This window comes from Myodes glareolus, chromosome 23 (genome assembly GCF_982192425.1).
Source record: "Myodes glareolus chromosome 23, mMyoGla1.1, whole genome shotgun sequence".
Classification (NCBI taxonomy): Eukaryota; Metazoa; Chordata; class Mammalia; order Rodentia; family Cricetidae; genus Myodes; species Myodes glareolus.
In genome coordinates, this window is record NC_142048.1 from 3,464,399 (window position 1) to 3,470,398 (window position 6,000).

The following is a 6,000-nucleotide window of genomic DNA, read 5'->3' on the forward strand; positions in this document are numbered from 1 at the left end:
CCTGCTGGTCACTGAGGGGCCGGGGTGCGAGAAAGGTGGTCCAGACAGGGCATGACTTAAAGAGGGCCAGAGACTGACTCGAAGAGGCTTGTATCAGACAGGACCTGTGAGAGGGAGGTGTGGCTCCAAGGGGCGGGGTCTTTGGGGCGGGGCCTGAATTGGGCTGGGGCGGGGCTTGATCTGGGGAAGGAAAGGTTGGATGGATGGCCTATGCAGGAAATGGAACCATGTTACCTCCCAACATAGCCAGGAAGATGAGGGTAGCCTGAAAGGCGTGCATGGGGTAGGTAGATCTATGCTGGACCAGGGGAGTGGAGGATTGGAGCTGCCCTGGAGGAGAGGAGCCCAAAATGAGAGATGCGTGGTCATAGGAGGGGTAGGGCCTAAGTCGCGCCAGGACCAAAAGAAAGATGGAGTCTTGTGAGTAGGGCTGAGCTGACACTGCTGAAGGGGTGTGTCTGGTTTGGGCGGAAAGAGGGGTCGACGGAGAGGGCGGGCCTGGGTGGTGCCAAGAATAAAAGGGATCAGAACTTGGTCAGGTTGCAGGAGGCGGGGCAACCCATAATGAGGGAGAAGGTCTGGAGAATGCAAGGAGGGGTGGGATGGGGGGGCTTGTTATGATGGGTAGACCTTGGCCTAGGAGGTGTGTGTCCCGCCATGAAGAATGGGGCGAGCAAGGCTCAGACTGCACACCCTCATGAGAGAGGGTACCAAAGACCCCGAGTTTCACCAAGACCTTGCCCTGAACCTATCTCTTTCCCAACCTGAACCTATCCCTCTGACTTTCAATCCTATGCTCCAACTGTCTCAGTATATGGATACTCAGAACCTCCATCCTTGGGCCCCAACGTCACTCTCCAATTCTCATTTCTTTTTCTGTTTCTGCTGCTCATACCCCAGCTCCCATTGCCCCATCTCCCTGCTCACAGAGACTCACACTGGCCTCTGCCACGAGAATTTATACTTCCATGCCTCAGTAACAGCTTTTTTCTTTTAGGGCTGTCTCCCAGGCTGGCCTGTAACTGAACCCTCCTGTCTCATCCTGCTGAGGGCTGGACTGACAGGCACGTATTGCAGCTGGCTGTCTTTCCTTTATTATCATTTTTCTGTCTTCCTGTCTTCTTCTCTCCCTTCTGTTGCTGTTTAAAGCTCTGTGGAGCACAGAATCATCTTAAAAAGAGATTTTAGGGTACTTCAACCCACTACAAGCCCATGGAAGGATGTAGACTACTAGGACCCTTAAGCCTTTCGCCCATTTATACTTTAGTCGTCTGAGCTGACGACCCATTATGAAACTCCGAGCACAAGCTGGGTGGAGAGGCCTTTAACCACAGCACCAAGCAGGCAGAGGGCCAGCCCCTCTGTTATTTGAAGGCAGCTCTGTCAACACAGGGAGTTCCAGGGCAGCCTGTCAGCTAGGAAAGGCAACTTCTTCAGGTAAAAGCAAACACTAGCAAACGTGGGGTTCACTCCTGCCGCCCCAGCACTCAGAGCGTGAGGAAATAAGATCAGTAGTTCAGGATCAGCCTGCCTACACAGCAAATTCAAGGCCAGCCTGGGCTACATGTGGCTCAAACCAACAAAGCATAATATGATCAAATGCAATGCAACATAGTAGGTGCTCAGACATTGTGTAAAATACCCAGGGCATGATACTGTGCAAACTGACAGGCACCAGCCATTGCTCTGCAAACACTGAATGCATTTCTGTGCTCTGGGGATGCACCCCTGTCCATCCAAGGTCAGTTTTGAGAACGTTGGTTCCAGCTGTGCTGTACCCACTGCCAGAGAGGCCCGTAGCTTGCACGCCCTCCACACATGTTGCCCCAATCAATGGTGTCCATATGTGTGCACACTTCACACTCACCCAGATTCAACCCACATGTCAGACACACAGCCACAGCCTAGAGAAAGCAAGAAAGTACGCCTGGGGACCCTGCCCGTGTGTCACCCCATTCTCAGGTCAGTAGGCTCTGGATGCCTCAGTGGCTTCAGAATCACACGGAAGAGGGCCAGCCAGTGCAAACGTCACACATGGGGGTAAGGCACCATGTGGGTGCTAGGAGCTGAACCTGGATCCTATGCAAGAGCAGTCAGTGCTCTTAACCACTGAGCACTGAGCCATTGAAATCTCTACCCATTCATTTTCTTCCTTCATCTTTTTGTTGTTTTGTTTTACAAGATGTTTAAGCTGCTTGTGGTGGCACACACTCACCATCCAGCACTCTGGAGGTGGAGGCAGAAGTGCAACCTCAGACCAGCCTGGGCTATGCAGCTTCTCTCCAGAAAAGAGTGAGTGGCGCAGGTGGACCACACAGCAGGTGGATGGAGACGCCGACAACCTTTGGAATACACATGGCAGGAGAGGATTCCTGCAGACAGTCCTCTGCACACGCGCGCACACACACTGTGACAGATGTAGGTAGACAGGCAGGCAGGCAGCAACTGTGCGAGTCAGCTCTCCTGTTCTACCATGTAGGCTCGAGGGCTCAGTCAGATGCGGGCTTGGTGCTAAGTTCCTTTATCCACTGAGAAATCTTCCCGGGTCCTTAAGGGTTTTTTTGGTTTTTGTTTGTTTTTTGGGTTTTTGAGATAGGGCTTCTCTGTATCTTTGAAGACTATCCTGAAACTTGCTCTGTAGACCAGGCTGGCCTCAAACTCACAGGAATCCACCTGTTTCTGCCTCCTGAGTCTAGGATTAAAGGTGAGCACCACCAATGTCTGGTGTTTGTTTGCTTTTTAACTAAAGCATATACATGCAAATGAACTGCCACAAACTGAAAATATCCCAAAGACCCATCATCAGGTAGATTAGCAAGTATGTAGTCACACAACAGCACTAGACATGATGAAGTTCCAGAACATTGTGGAAGAGTCCAGAATGTTCCAGGTGAACATGAGATAGAGGGGCATAGCTGTGTCAGGAAGAGCTCAAGGGATAGCAATGCAAGAAGGGAAGTAACAGGCAATCACAGCCACTCCTCATCCACACAGACCTCTAGAGTAAAGCAGTGATTCCATGGGGATCTGAGGACAGGCTGGGTGTCTATTCAGGTGACCCTAAGAAATAGCCCTTGCTGATCTATGGAGACAGGCTTGGGGAGGGGCTGCCTGGGAGAGCTGGTGGGGGTTTAACTGCAAAGATTTCTAGGAACACTCTGGGTGACATGGGAAGGCTATTCATGAAAACTCATTTGCTGGGTGCTGAACCTGACTGTGGGATGAGTCTTGTCACAGAAACTGGATTCCTTCACTGGGGTGGTTGTGAGGGGCTTGACATGCCCAAAGTCATCTCAACACTGCAAGAAAAGGGCGAGCAAGCTCATCTACTTTTCGTTGTTTTACTCCTTTATTGTGTGCGTTCATGGGAAATGTTCATGTTTTTGCACGTGTGTTGATGACAGGAGTTAGCTAGAGTGTCATTCCTCAGGAGATGTCCACCTTTTTAATTTGTCTCTAAGATGGAGGCTACAGCTACTGTTGAGAATTTAAATACATTCACATCAGACTAAAACCCTGCCCTCGAGTTCCAGAATATTTGGGAAATACATTCTAATGGAAAACAAAAATCCATGGCATGCATACTGGTCAGTGACAAAGGCCATTCCAGATGATGACTACACAGAAGTGGCAGCAGGTGCTTCAGCCTAAAGACACGATGCCATCCCTGCTTTAACAAAAGTAAAAGATAACATTCTAGCCGGGCGGTGGTGGCTCACGCCTTTAATCCCAGCACTCAGGAGGCAGAGGCAGGCGGATCTCTATGAGTTCGAGGCCAGCCTGGTCTACAAGAGCTAGTTCCAGGACAGGCTCTAAAGCTACAGAGAAACCCTGTCTTGAAAAACCAAAAAAAAAGAAAAAAAAAAGAGAGAAAAAAAAGATAACATTCTAGAATGTTCCAGAACATTTGGATATTTTGGGATCATTGTAGAAAAGTCCAGGATGTTCCAATACATTCCAGGTGGACATGACGTAGAAGGTCCTAAGAAGAGCCAGAAAAGGCTCAAGGGACAGCAAAGGGGGCCACAGTGGCTCGGTGGAAAGTGGGGGAGGGCAGAGCAAAGAGAGTGTTGACAAAGATGTATTGAGAACGGCTTCCTCAGTGTGTGGGACACAGCTGCGACCGAGACGCCCAGCGTGTCGCATCTGGCAGAGGGACCATTTATTAAACCAATCATCACAGAAGTGAACAAGCAACTGCCTAGTTGTCAACATGATCAGAACTATAGTGGAGACATTTTGACACAGGTTTTGGGCCTGAGTTGGGAGACTTGGGAGATTCCTTCAGGTCAAAGAACTGGTCAGGAGTGTACAGGGAACAGCCTTTGTGGGGACCAAGAGGCAGCTTTAGTGTGGGAATCTGACCTTTGTCCTCTCTTCCCTCATAGTGTCTAGCATGTCCATGCTGTTTATCTGCTGCAAAGCAAAGCCTGGCTGCCTTCCTACTTAGCCATGGTAACAAAGTTACCCCCAGGCTGCTCTGTTGCCAGGGAACTAAGATACTGGTTCCCATGGCAACCCCCTGCTACCTAAACACATGGGTGTTCCTGCAGCTTGCCACAAGCCAGACACCTAATGCCACCTGATCTACATGCCACACCAGATGGTGAAGAACAGAATCTTGGGGACAACTGGGGAAACAGGCTTTAAGGGCTGCATCAAGGTTAAATGTCTGCCAAGTAGTCAAACAGTCTTTTCTTTTCTGACATTCTAGTAGGAACCAGTGGGCTGCCCCGATGCCTTTCTGACACACCCTAGGTGCCCCTGAGATGTGACAGGGGCTGGGGCCAGCACTGTTGGTAATGCACCTGTCTAGTACACATGCGTAGCCCCAGAGTCCATACTCAGCACTGCATAAATCAGGAATGGTGGCCATGTGTGTCATCCCAGCACTTGGAAAGTAGAGGCAGGAGGATTAAGAGTTCAAAGCCAATTTCAGATACATAAAATTAGAAACTAGCCTGGGCCCCACAAGACACTGCCTCATCAAAAAAGGGTGGATAGATGAGAAGAAGTCCATCATCTCAGCACTGAGGAGGCTGAGACAGGAGGTTCAAGAATTCCAAGCCAGCCTGGGTTACAGAGAGACGACAAGAGACAAAAATCTCATCTGGGCAGGTTACAGTGAGCCAGGGTTGATGTCTCTTCTCCATAAAACTGACTGGGGATAACCCTAGATTAGATCATGGAAACCTTGCTGGATTTGGGGGTGCTGTGTGACAATACAGGAGACATCCATAACTAATCAAACTTTTTCTTTACCAGAAAAGAATAAAGAGAAGTTGGAGAGAACCAGAATGTCTGGAGGATCTGGAGTTGTCATGGAAACGAATTAAGCTCAGGAGAAGAGGGAAGAAGCATGGGGATGGAATGAGGCAAAGAGCCCTGGAAGAATGGAGAGGGTACACAGTGGTTCCCTTGGTGAGAGAAGCTGGAAGACTAGAACTGAGCTAACTGGTTACAGTAGCAGGTGGTAAAGAGGAGAATCACTGTTTCCCAGTGCTAGGGAGTGACTGGGTGTTTTGACTGCCAGTCGAGTGCTCCTGCAGTGTGGCCCTCTCCTGCCCGTGCACACAAATCATGCTGCCAAGGACACACTCCTGCCCATGCACACAGTTTACACTGCTGAGGACACACTCCTGAAAGTCATTGAGAGAGTACAATGGCACAGCCCAGTTATCTAAGCACTCAGATTGAGGAGGAATATTCACAATTCTAAGCCAGCTTGGACTACATAACCAAAAGACCAACAACAACAAAAAAGCAATACAATATAGTAGGGGGTATAATTCAATGGCTGAGAGACTGTCTACAATCTCTCAGGGAGAGGCTAGGGTGTGGCTGGTGTAGAACACCAGCCTAGACAGTGAGGGGCTGGGGGAGTGGCTCAGGTGGAGCCCCAGCCTAGACTCCCCCAGTGAAAGGCTGGGGCGTGGCTGGGGTGAATGTTCTCCTGTCCCTTGCTCAGTCTACTTCCCTAGGGCAAAGACTGAACCAGGC